Genomic DNA, 13,081 nt, shown 5'->3' with positions numbered 1-13,081 from the left:
CCATTCTCAGTTAAAAGCTCTCCTTTTAGCTCCACTCAAGTGAAAACACCTAAAGCAGTGCACACGTTGGCAAATCATTCAGAAGATTAATGCACTTAGGCCTGTACAAAGAGTCAGATATGTGTATTAGCATTATAGATTTTAATTTGAAATGATGTCAGTCTTCTCTCAGCTGCATTGTCGTGCAAGGACTGCCATCTGCTTATAATAATGAATCTGACAATCCACGTAAATGTGATTTGCTGCTCCTGTTGCCAACATAATGGCCTGGATATTGATCCTAATGGTGGAGCAGTTGCTGCCATTTCATTCAATAGAAGTGGGAGGACAGAGTGCAAGAGTGAAATTTCCAGGACTTCTGCTGGAATGACAGCTACAGAGCTGTGGGGGTTTGACTATGAGAGGAGATGTGGATATTCCTCAATCTTAGTTTTCTCCTGGAACCAACCATAGAACTCACGAGTTCAGAAATGAAACAAACAAAAGTGAGTATCTGTAAGGAAAAGAAGTTCACAACAAGAAAGAAATAAAATGAAAAACTCTCCCCCACCCCCCATTCCCCACCGTACAGATGTTCATTTTTGCTCCAGTTGTTAATGACAATCAGGATGATAATGGGGGGAGGGGGGAAGTGTTGTAATAGTATCCACAGTGTAAGGCAAACCTGGAGCCTGGCAGTGACTTTCCTCTGCGCTGTGAGAAATGAGACATCTCAGGTGCAGCGTTTTGTATCTCTGTCTAATTTCTTCATGAGCACTTACACACTTGAAGAAAGGCATTTGATGGCAAAAGCTGAGTGCCATTCAGAAGTCACAGATCTCAGAGGGAACCTTCTCTCCAGCTAATAGTAAATGCAGAGATTTCATGCCTGTCATTTTTATCACCGCAGTGCAGAATTGCAGGTGTCCCTCAGGATGGCTTTCCTCCAGGAAATGGAACCCAGTTTCCTGGGAAGTGCTCAGACTCAGAGATGTCTAGAAGAAGAAAGGGGCTATTTCCCTAAGCTACAACAATTACTGTGTCTAAGTTGATTCTAACTCCACTGTTAATGTGATTTCTGCGGAGCCCGACAGTATTACAGTACCTTTATAAGAGGGTGCACAGCTGTTTCCATGACAGCCAGAAGAGGCAGGGATGGAAAATGCCATTTGAGATAGCTCAGAAGCGTTTGATTGGTACAAGACATAAGGTCAGCAGCTTTAAGGACTAAACTCCTGTAACACTCAGGCTGATGTTCTTTAAAAAGTGGAGTTCACAAGTATTGGCATGTTAATTATTAATAGATTTTAATGAAAGTAGTTAAAAGATACCATTAATTTTACCTCAGCCAGTTCCCAGACCAGGCAGTGTCAATGACCGAAATACTAATCTCCACAGCTATTTGAAGTGGTTGCTCACACCTACACTCATATTTTACAGCATACCCGTGTGATATATGAAGCAGCTTATATATAAATCCATTCCATAACCGTTCCTTTACTCTGAACAGCTTTAACTACTGATTTTTCAACTTTAATTTCTAACCTTGTAGATTGTTATATTTATAAATGGAACAGACACTGCTTATTTCAAGATATCCCCAACAATCCATCATCTTCCTGTCATTTGATCTCTTAGGACTAGAATTTTGAAAAAGTGTTCTCAAAGTGTAAAACTGCCAACAAGTAAGAGCTGCAGCTTGCGTATGATTTCTGTATTATTCTATCAACACTAACCACACTGCCTCTTGATTTAATATTGTAAATCTTAGAATACCTTGCATCCTCTGCCTTACTTGAAGGAATAGGCATTTATTGTTTATTTCACACAGGACAGTGCAGCAGTGAGTAAAAGCCCAGTAAGAGGCAGAGAACCTATATGGAAAGGAAGGTAATGAAAGAAATAGAATAAAAGAAAAAAAAATTCCCAAACCCATATCCAACAAGCTTACACGAACAGCACGGAAATTTACCAGATCAGCACAAAACTTACTCTCTTATCTTTTATCTGATGACTGGTGATAATGAAAAACATCAGTGATACTCAGTTGGCAGCCGGAAAAACCCAACTGCCCTGAGGCAAGTAGGCAAACAGAATTTGGCAAAACCATAGAAAGGCATTATACTCAGATATGTATATAAAACTGAGGTGACTTAGTACTAATGACAGGCTCTTGTGTGACTGACACAGTACATCTCAAACTGAAACACTTCTCAGAATGGGGGAGAAAACTGTTCTCCCACCTTCCTTCCTTTTATTCCCCTCCAGTGTTTCTGCTCAGGTAGCAGCAAACAAGCACCTCTAAACACAGGCCCCTAGGTCTGACACTCAGTCCATTCACATAGTGAACTTTCCTTTTTCCATGCTGAAGACCTGCTTTCCCACAGATGTTCCCCAGTGGACTCTTCCTAGAGATTCATTTCTGCTAGTTTTCTTTTTCTGAGAAGAAAGTTCAGGTTAAAAAAAAAAAAAAAAAAAAAAGTTAAAAGTAATATCACTCCAGAATTTTGCTGTGTGGAAATGGTTAGGTAAAACCTGTTTGCAATCAGAGTGGATGCTTTCAGAGGATGTGTATTGAATCTGGATGCCCTCTATCCTCTTTGGTTTCTTCTTCTTCACTGTTTAAGCTCCTATCAACTACCCAGTATAACTATCCAGATGCATATCTTTTATTTTGATACAACCTTCTAAACTCCTTTGTCATAGGAAGGAAAGCAACCGTTTTGGTGAGGTACAAATCAGTAGGAAGAAAACTTGTGTTCCAGTCCAGTTTATGAGGCTGTAGATGTGTAAACTGCAGAATCTCATGACTAGCTTGTTCGTATCTCAATAAAAATACTTTAGGAGGCACAGTTCTGGGAAAAAGGAACAACATAAAACCTGAAATAAATATCTTTAAAACTGAGGAAAGAAATATATTACTTTGAACATCTATATAATTTCTTTCAGATTATAGCAATAATGTTTGTATATGCATGTGCATGTATCGAAATAAATAAATAAATACTCTACATACATAGCCTACCTATATAGCAGATGTTCATTTATAGCTTGGGAGTATACGTAAAACTAGATAATCCAATTTCAGGAAAGAGCACTGTGAAAACTTTTAACATGGTGACAAGCACACATGACTTCTTCACATATTGCCAAATCTTCATTTCAGTCCAAAAGCAAATATTATTGGAGAAAGAATAAGTGTTCAGATGGGATTGGAACAAGTACATCTGTGCCAATGCAACAAGCACAAGTGATGTGCAACTCTAACTATGAAGATGGCCTACAAAATCTCTCCCAGATGACAACTGAACGTAGATTCACAGCAGCACATTGTCCACACTGAGGCAATACCCATAAGCATCCACATTTCTCAATCTCACTGTTTCAGGCAGCATCAGCATCATGTCCTTTTAAATTTTTTTCTGAGAACTGGAAGAACATCAAGAGACCTAGAATACTATCTTGCAAGTTAAAACAGAAACACAGATTTTCTACCTTATGTACAGCAGGAGGGGGCCTGGACCTGTGTCAGATCTGAACTCTGCCAGCAGTCCCCTAAGGGGCCACAACTGAACAGACTTCATTTGTCTGACAAGAAAGGACTTCATTTTGGAGAGACCTTTCAAGGCTTCTGTCCAGGAGAGTTATGAAAAAAATCAGTACATTTTTCAATCGTAATTGGCATTTTTTGTGATACATCAGTAAATACATGGTATATGAGCATCTTATCCAACCTTGCCTCTTCTTCAGTTTAGTAATACCCCCTTTTTAGTAATTACAGTTAAAAACACTGAGTGGGCAAGGCCCATTTTTGTTTACAAGTATAAGCAGCCAAGAAAGTCTTTCTGCAGGAAAAAAAAGGAAAAAAAAAATGTTTGTCAGTGTTTCTTAATCAGCAGAAAGAGAGCAGCTGTCAGCCTGCCGGAATTCCGAATTTAGATGAGCTGTGAGGCCACACTTCTGCTACCCACATCTGGTTTGGAAACAAAGAACAACCTGTCTTTGGTTGCTCTCATCTTGTAAGTACAACTACCGAACAGGTAATTAACATTCCATGATAAGGCCTTAGTTTTGCATATCTTCATTTCTACTGACTCTTCCACAGTGTCTTTTTTAATTTTATCCTTGGAAGAGGAAGAGTAGTCCTTCCCTTCCTCTCTAAAATGTTTAAAGATTAATTTTCTTTGTGAAGTACATGATAACTAATAGCAGTATTTTAAAGACATCTTTCAAAATCAAGAGGTCTTGGAATGTATTGGTGCTATATAGTGAGAGCAGTTTTACTCATTCATTGTTGTGCATGAGTTCAGTTGTGCTGTCTATAAACTGATGAATAGAGATTCACCTCCACAGAGGAATGAGACTTCTTTTGCTCTCTGCTCCCCATTTCATCTACAACAAAGTCCAGGCACAGAAGTCATTCAGCACTGCTGTCTAAGGCCATGCAGTGAATACTGATCTTCATGGGTGGCAAACAGATGGAGAGGAGAGACTCTTGTCCTACTCCCTAGCTTGAACACCACATAAGGCCAAGACAACCTGATCCTCTATGATTTCAGCCCATGAACTCATTCTGTGGACCATGGATTTTTGAAAGATTTTGAAATCCAAAACTGCAGCAGGCAGCACATATTAAGGTAAGACTACACTGTGCATAAGATAAAGGAAAAAAAATCATAAAACTGGATTTGTTCTTTATTTAACACTCCTGATTGATTCATTTTTTTCATCTGGGATTTTGGGAAGTGAACCGAAGTACATCGACATATCACAGTTTTGTAAAGTGTTTCTTAACTCCTAGTAAGGAGACTTTGGTTATATATTTTCACATAAAAATGCTTAGAAAAAGGAAGATTCCTAGTGAGTCAGCCAGCCGATGCTTCCCAGTTGTTTCTTTGTTTTATTTCACTTTTAAGTTTTTCACAGTCCTTTTCTGCTTAACTGTCAAGTGAAAGATAAGGCTGTCATACTCTGTGAATAACGAAAGAAATATAATTTTCCTACACTAAAGTGGAGTGGCCTTGTGCTACTGTTAAATTTGCCCAATAGCAGTTAGCTGCAGTAAACATTTTTAAGGCAATAGCTGGCAAAGAGAAGAGAGCTTTCTGGGGTTTTTTGTTGCTGCATTTCTCCGAAACAATGGCAAGACTTGACATTGTCTATTCAGTGTAGAAGATAGGCTGTCAAGTAAAGCAAGACAAATGTGATGTCCTGACTGATTATTTCCTTAGATACTAAATCAATGAGCTTATTATCACAGCAATTACATTACTAATGTAAACAGATGCTATGTGTAGACAACTGGTTAACAATAAGGTAGGCAGAGTGTACTAATTTTTTTCTCTTACACAAAAAATTATTTGGAGCATGTTATATCACAAATAACATTTGATCTTCAGTTCATATGTATCAGTGAACTGGATATATGCTATATCACATGATTTTACATGTAGGAGATATGTACTGTAAAGAAGTAGTAATTTTTCACGTAATTAAAGTTGAACTTGTGTAATCTTTATTATTACCAACAATGTTTTATCTATATCATTCTATAAAATTCAGGGATTCTGAAATAAAAAAGCAACACTAAGGTTCTGCCTATAAATTAACTCTGCCAATTTAGTCTCAATGCAACATGTTATGTATTTTATAATTAAATCAAAGAAAAAAAGCAATATCCTGTATGTCTAAAACTATTTTCACATAGCTCAACTTGAACTTCCATATTTCGTAAATAGTTATCTCTAAATTTCTAAACCCTTCTCAGTTCTGGTCATTCTATATGTGCTTTAGAGAAATCTGGTATGCATAAAATAAATCATTATAAATATAGCAGCATTTATAATTATATGTCTTTATATTAGAAAGTAGTTCCTTCCTATAAAACAATTCAATCAGCTTTTAAGCTTCCTGAATACAATAGTGTATTCAGGATATATATAGTATTCAGCCCAAAATGTCGTGAGAAATCAGAGTAAATTGGTGTGTGATTTCTGTAAGAAAGGACCATTAACCAGCATTCGAAGCTGATGGCAGGGTACTTCTACACTATACTGTGTCCTTTTAATTCAAAAGAGTCTAGCATATACTAATAACGAAGATATGGAGCTAGTCTAGATAGAGATCATGTCAGAAAACATTGTTTCTCCAAGTGCAAAACTTTTTATGGGAATGCTGATCACTCCACAGAGCCCTCACCACCAAGAGTTTTGACTCCACTAAATGCAGACAGTGAGAAACTTCAGAAATACTTTGTTTCCCCGAATAGGATTAAAACCAAATAGCAGATAAAAAATTCCTGTAATTTCTCTTTTCATCACCGCTATTGAATATATGACAGTGAAAGAAGCAGTCGTATTTCTCTCTACTCTCCTATAGATAGCATTTACATGGAAAGGTTCCTGCTCATTATCACGTTAAATTATAAAACCCAGTTATTTTCTAAGGTGTTTTTGAAGCAGCAAGATCTTTTCTGAGCCATTTAGGAAGGCTCTTCAGAAAAACTGCACTGTTTTTATGTGCTTCATGTTCTATAAAAAGCTGAGTACTAATTGAAAATAACCAAAAAAGAAATGTTTCCCCAAAGGTCTAGGTTAAGTAAACCATGAGCTTGAACAGCAAAGAATGAGCCAAGAGTCCCTACTCCCAGTTTTAGCCACAGGAAATTTTCCTCTGTGAGCATTGCAATAACTTATTTTCATGAGATCTTGTAATGTTCTAACATGTTTGGAAGTAGATCATTTAAGATATTTGCATTCTACAGATCCTATATATATATATATGTATATGTGTATGTGTACCAACAACCTCAGAGTGCATTTTGCTGCTCTGGTGTCTGCTTCTATACCAATGGAGACAGGAGTACCGTCACTGCTGCATCACTGAAAAGAGTGGGTGCAAGATTAACCTCTTAGCAACAACACACTCAAAAAGCTGTTTACAGGCAGCATATGATTCTTAGTCTTGTCACCAAACTGCCAAAATATATCTTCCTTGGAAAATGGTCAAAGCCATTTTTCATTCTTGGAGCCCGATTTCCACGACAGATATCAGTCCTGGCCATTTATAGTCATTTGTATATGTTGTGCTAAGTGTATCACCTTGCAGTTTTCATTCAGAAATAACCCATTTTTGTTAAGTTAAAAAAAATATCTCTGTAAAAAACCCATACAGATCAAGTAGAAAATGTTGATGTGTGAAGGAAAGCAAGGCTAAAATACAGTTTTATTATGGAATATCTAATAATAAAAAAATAGCCTTAAATTGAAAAATTAGGAAAATTATAAATGTGCTTATTTTTAGTAGCAAAAAAACCCTAACACCTTTGTATGCCTTTGAAAACATCAGGGAAGTTTCAGGTAAAAGACTGTATCAAAGATTACTCAGACATTTCTCAAAATTAAAGAAAAAACAATTTGTGGAAGTTCAAAATTCATGAAGACTTCTCTATGCAATAAATAAACATTTTACAATATAATTTGCATTTATTACATGTGGCACATACATTGCAGTTATATCTATTTTAATATCTGTTAGCTTTGGTACACAGTATTCGTCTCTGTCTTCAGAGAGATGTTCTCTCCCTCCCTCCTGCAAAATTTAATTCTGTTGCTTTTGAAATACTAGAACAAAACAACTCCTTTTTAAAGATAATTTTTGATGAAAAATAATATGTCTTTGTTTAAAACCACAAACTAGGCATATCATTAGTTATGGTTTCTGTTCTTTGTGACTGAATATCTCATTGACTTTCCTTATACTGGTCTCTACTGTTGGGATGCACTGCTGATCCAAAACATGTATGAAGAAGATGACAGAGCTTTCAGTTCCTCAGTTTACTCAGAAAATAATGATCAGTTTGACTCAGATTACTAAGGAAATATTGGTGCAATATTTAGTTGTTACTTTGTTTTAAAATTCAGTGTAATTTGGAAATAAAATCTTGGGGGAGGGAGGTCAAACTCATGCTCTCTCTTTCCTGGCATTTTTGAAGTCTTGAGAAAAATGTTCTGGACATGAATCTTCCCTTTAAGGTAAAGAACCACTGTTTTCAAGAAGAAATGTTTATAATTACTGGTAGTCATTATACCATATGCGTTATTCCTCATGCATATTTCAGTGTGCATTAATTTCTGATGTTATTATATAGGATACTATCTGCTGCAGCCTTGTAACTTCGATGTTATGACAAGAGGGATAAATTATTCCATAAGAGCAAACTGAAATCAAAGAGTTTTGCCATATTCTAGCACATGTGGAATCTCTGTTGCTGTGTTTTCTTAATATATATTCATTTTACTAATGGTAAGCAGCAGCATCTTTATGTAAAAATATTAAAACAAACAAAAATCCCAATAATTTAAACCCCCCATAATTGTTACATCTCCCAAGAAAAGATACCACATTTTATAGACACAGCTGACTGATATTTTTTAAGAAATGGCAGTATTTATTTATTACTTTTATCAGTAGTTAATAAATAAGATAAAGTTTTTTAGTTCTGTGGTTTTAATTTCTTTTAAAATCATGTATTATTACATTGAATGTAATAAATCAAATGTTTTGCTATCTCATCCACTAACCGAGCAGTTCTATTGATCGGTGATGAATGAGTCCCCAAATTGCCTACTGTGTGCTCTATTCATGCACACTGGAATGCTTGTTTTAGCTACGCTTATTGTGAGACAAAAAAAAAAAAAAGAAAAGACAGCAAAGCTGCAGGTGTGGGAAAATTAAGAAGCCTTGCCAAGGAAGGTCAGAACCTTGGATATGCTGAACAGCTCTAAAATACTCTTAGAGATTAACTTAAGGTGTGAGACAGCTGCCTTTCATTTTCTTACTGTATCTTAACCCAGACAATTGCGAATCAAAAACTAGAGGTCTTTTTAAAGTTGGATCACATACTGAAGAACAATAGGAAATCTTTACGTTGGCTCAGGCAAAAATGGTAGATATATAGAAAGGGGATATTTCCTTTCTTGCCTTGCATTGTACCTATGCTACTCAACAATGTGTTTATAAAAATAAGCAGAAGTCCATTTCCTCATGGCTGGTTTTCTACTTAGTTCTTTCACACTCTTCCAAAGGCTTTTAGCTCATCACTGCTCATGGCATTGTAACCTCAGTGCAGCACTGAACGCTCTTTGTGCTCAGAGATGACACACCAGGTCCTATAAATGACACAGAGCTGAGCAGGGTTTCAATCACATTTGCTTAAGTGTGCGCAATAGCAGACAATTGGCAGAGAAGCTGATTTTGAAGCATGGCTTCAAGATACCTAAAATATGTCTCACTTTGCCCTAAAGATAAATTCCATTTCAACTTTTTTAAAAGGACAGCATTTAGAAAATAAAACTGATTAAATAATATTCACCTTTTATTTTCCCGTGGTCAGCACAATTGGGCTTCTCTTGTGCTCACAGTCAGGAAGAACAAGTTGTTTCTATTGATACATATACAGGCAGGAAAAAAAAAAAAAAAAAGGTGGTGTGCTGTCTGTTTTCTAGGATGTATTTCTCATAGTTGTTGGAAAAAAAAGGTATTCAGAGCAAAATGCTCTAACATGCATTTTAGAAACTGACTGTAGGAATCCTTGTTTTAAAATGTTGAATCTAAAATAAAAATAAAAATATAGATTAGCCATCTTTTTTTTTCCCGAAAGGGCTGATTTTAACAAGAAGCAGTGATGGCTCATGACTTCTGGAAACTTGGCTACTAATAGATCCTTAATACAGATTTTAGGCACCAGAACCTATCTCTCACCAGTCTTCTGCTTTCCACCATTATTTGTCCCTCTAAAATCTTAAGCAACTAGATTTAAACTTTAGTTTGATTTAAAATAGAATTTCTACACAGTATTCCTCTCACTCCAGTGTATTTTGGGTATGGAAATGATCCATACACTTTTGCATAGCACATGGTTGTAGAGAGACTGAGAAAATGGTAGGGAGAGCTTGAAGCTCTTGAAAGGAAAAGTATAAAAATATAACTATCAAAAATTATTATAAAGAAAATTAATTAATATCACTTAAAAGTATAGAGTAACAATAGCAATAGTGAAGCAGGGAGGAACTAAAATCAGGTCCTAGTGGTCAAAGTTTTGGATTAATTACAGTTTATTGCTGACAGATTTTCAGACATTTTTGCATTTGTTTAAATATTTTTTTATGGAGCTAACCATCCCAATTACACAGCCAGTACAATATGCATATACATTTGTTATAACATAAGCTTTAATTAAGACTAAATTCCCTTGCAGTATTCAGTAATCCAGTATTTTCTGACAAAAACTACAGGGAAAAAAATTGAAAAACTTAAGTAAAGAGATTCTGTTTTTCATTTACATGGCATTTACATTTCTAAAAATTTCAAAATGCTACAGTGTTTAGAAACTACATTTGTAACAGAATTCATGTTTTACATTACATATATAGTAACAAAAAATAATTCTAATATCACACACCATGCTTAGGAAAATACAGAATAGAAGTCAGAAACTCCTGAGTTTTACACCTGCCACTGCAGTTCTAACTTTTACAACTGAACATCTTGCCCACTATCCTTGACAGGTTGAGGAGAGATTTGACTCCTATGCCTACCCTTCATATTTGCTCCAGCAAATGACAAACCAGACAGTAGGTGCTCATGGAGCCCAGTCACAAACAATGAAAGCCACTTCAAAAGACAGTCATGATACTGTATTTCCTACTGTTATTTCAGAATCCAGGTAAAACATGTAAGTCCTAGCTCAAGGAACAGTGTTGCTTGACTTTCAAAGTCCAAAGTTTGATTTGTCCAAGCCTAGATTACCAGCAAAGCCTCCATGCACTTCCTACAGCAACCAAAAGGTGTTCACGCTCAGCCTACTGACCCTCTGATGACTAAAGGCAGGACTGATGCTGTGGAATCTTTTACCAGGTTGGCAGGTATGATGATCCTTGCTTTACACAACTTGCTTTGAGTCACTGGTTTGCCAAGGTGAAATAGTTCTTGTAAATATCTAATATTCTTAAAAACTTAGGTTTCACTTTCTGTAGATCAAGTATTCTGGCTGTCAGGCTTCTGAAGGAGATAATGAATCAGAACCAGCTAAAATTCTTATATTTTTATGTTATTGAAAAAGTGATTCCACTGTGGAACAGTTAACAGTTAAGTTTAACCATGCACAGATGCAGCTGCTACTAAAACAAGGAAGAGAATTCATTCCAGATAGTCATTATGCTAGAGCTTTGAAGGCTAGGGAGGAAATGAGCGTAGAGCTTCTAATAAAGCATTTACAAGCCAGTTATGAATTTTGTGCATTTCTAGACTGGAAAGACTGGCTACTATAATAAGACATTCAAAACAGCTACACTGTATTATGCATACATAAAAATAACATGAAACTGCAGTTTTCACTGCAGTATTGTACGTCAGTATTTTATAAATAATATATTTAATATTTTATATTTAATATTTAATATGGTAAAGTTGTACATAGAAAGGCATATTCTGCTGCATTTACTAGGAAGGAATGGTTTTGCCACTCAGGGATGCATTATTTATTTATTGATCAGAAGAAGGGACACGTGAAACTGTGACTTTCTCAAATGATCCATTTTTGCTACCACTGACTGAGCACTGGACAAATGATACCACCCTCTCTGAAATCAGCATAGGATAATTTACCTATAATTTCAAAAGATCTGTGGAAATGATCTTAAATTAGGAACTTTGCTCAACGCTCAGAGCAGTCTGCAGAGGATTAACTGAAACCTGAAGCAGTGAGTGCCAGTCGCAATGTCATGTGGATTCTGTGTACTCATTTCCATCCCAGACTGCTGAAACACAGAATACTATGGGCAACAAAGTAATTACCAAAATGATTTTAGATTTCCATAGCATTTGTGTCCAGTCAGAACCAGTGAACCTCTGAGTGAGTAATAGGAACACCAGTAAGTAGCCTTGCCCACAATACCAATGAATTTGCTTTAGTCTCAAAGACATCCACATTTTAATCCATATTCACACCATTTCAGACTTTTTATGAAGGCGATGGAACAAAAGGTCTTAACCTGAGAGACTATTTTTGTTACTTAGCCAGCCTGGCAAAGAAACTTGTTCTGTGTTAATTAATCTTACACCTGGAGCTGGAAGGAACAAATGGATATAAGTAGGGTTTTTTTTTCCATAGTATGCTCTTCAAGTATGCTTAAACAAGACAGAATAGTTCGCACATTTCAATTACTAAAAAATGAACAAGGATGGAGTCACACGCTTTAGAACCCTCAAAAACAACATATAAGTATTAAAAAATTTCCTTGGTCTTAATACCCTGTATTGCCTTGATTCTTTCTCTTTTATTTTTTAAAGCCAAACTCAAAATGTTTTGTTGTGTTGATCTTATTTTCAGTGTAATTTACTTTCAAGCTGATTTCTGTTTTAAAGTTCTAACTTAGTGAAAAAGCAGCTACCACACAATAAAATCCTTGGGAAGAAATGTGATTTATGTAGATGAGTTTGTTAACAAAATTTACACATAAATGAGAACATTTTTTTCCATTCCGGTTGCTATTACAAAGAAACACTGGGAAGTAAATTATCTGTAGAAGAGTACAAGATAAAAAATGTATTAAAAGCTGTAAGAACGAAATTGAAATGTCAAACATAGTTACTTATAAAAAACAGGTGATAGGCTTCTTGTAAGCTACCTATTAAAAAGAGTAATCAAAGTAAACTAAAATTACTTTAGTTCTCCCACCAAACTGGTGGCTCAAATTCTCTGCAGGTTTATTGCCTGTTTGCAGAGTTTCATTCACTTTGAGGAAGTGCAGGCTTTCTGAAAGTTAAGGCTATATATGACAAGACTCTTTATTACCCACATACATAACATTTGAATTCTGCTACAGGTTTTCACAAAACCCAAATAAATGTTTCTTAGCACTAAGATTTTATGCATGCCATAACCATGATGTCCTGTAGCCTGCAGAAGAGGGAGATGCGGTGTAAATGGGGGTTTAAAATCTGCAAAAGCCCAGGAAGCCAAAACAGGGAGATGAGGATGTTGTGACTGAGGCTGCTCCTGGCTGCAGGACACTCTTTCCTCAGGCCCCCTCCCTCCCAC

General features: G+C 36.0%; 1 long non-coding RNA gene across 1 annotated transcript in view; it reads left to right on the top strand.

Moving 5' to 3' along the window:
- The window catches only part of LOC308060203, a 257,827-nt gene that overhangs the window by 217,727 nt on the left and 27,019 nt on the right, over nt 1-13,081 (top strand). The window contains exon 2 of the long non-coding RNA XR_013926646.1: nt 8,695-13,081. This exon is cut by the window's right edge and continues 27,019 nt beyond it. This is a non-coding gene — a long non-coding RNA (uncharacterized lncRNA). The remainder of the gene's footprint in view (nt 1-8,694) is intronic.

This window comes from Falco punctatus (assembly GCF_963210335.1).
Source record: "Falco punctatus genome assembly, chromosome: 3".
NCBI lineage: Eukaryota > Metazoa > Chordata > Aves > Falconiformes > Falconidae > Falco > Falco punctatus.
This window is presented reverse-complemented; position numbering and strand designations above follow the sequence as displayed.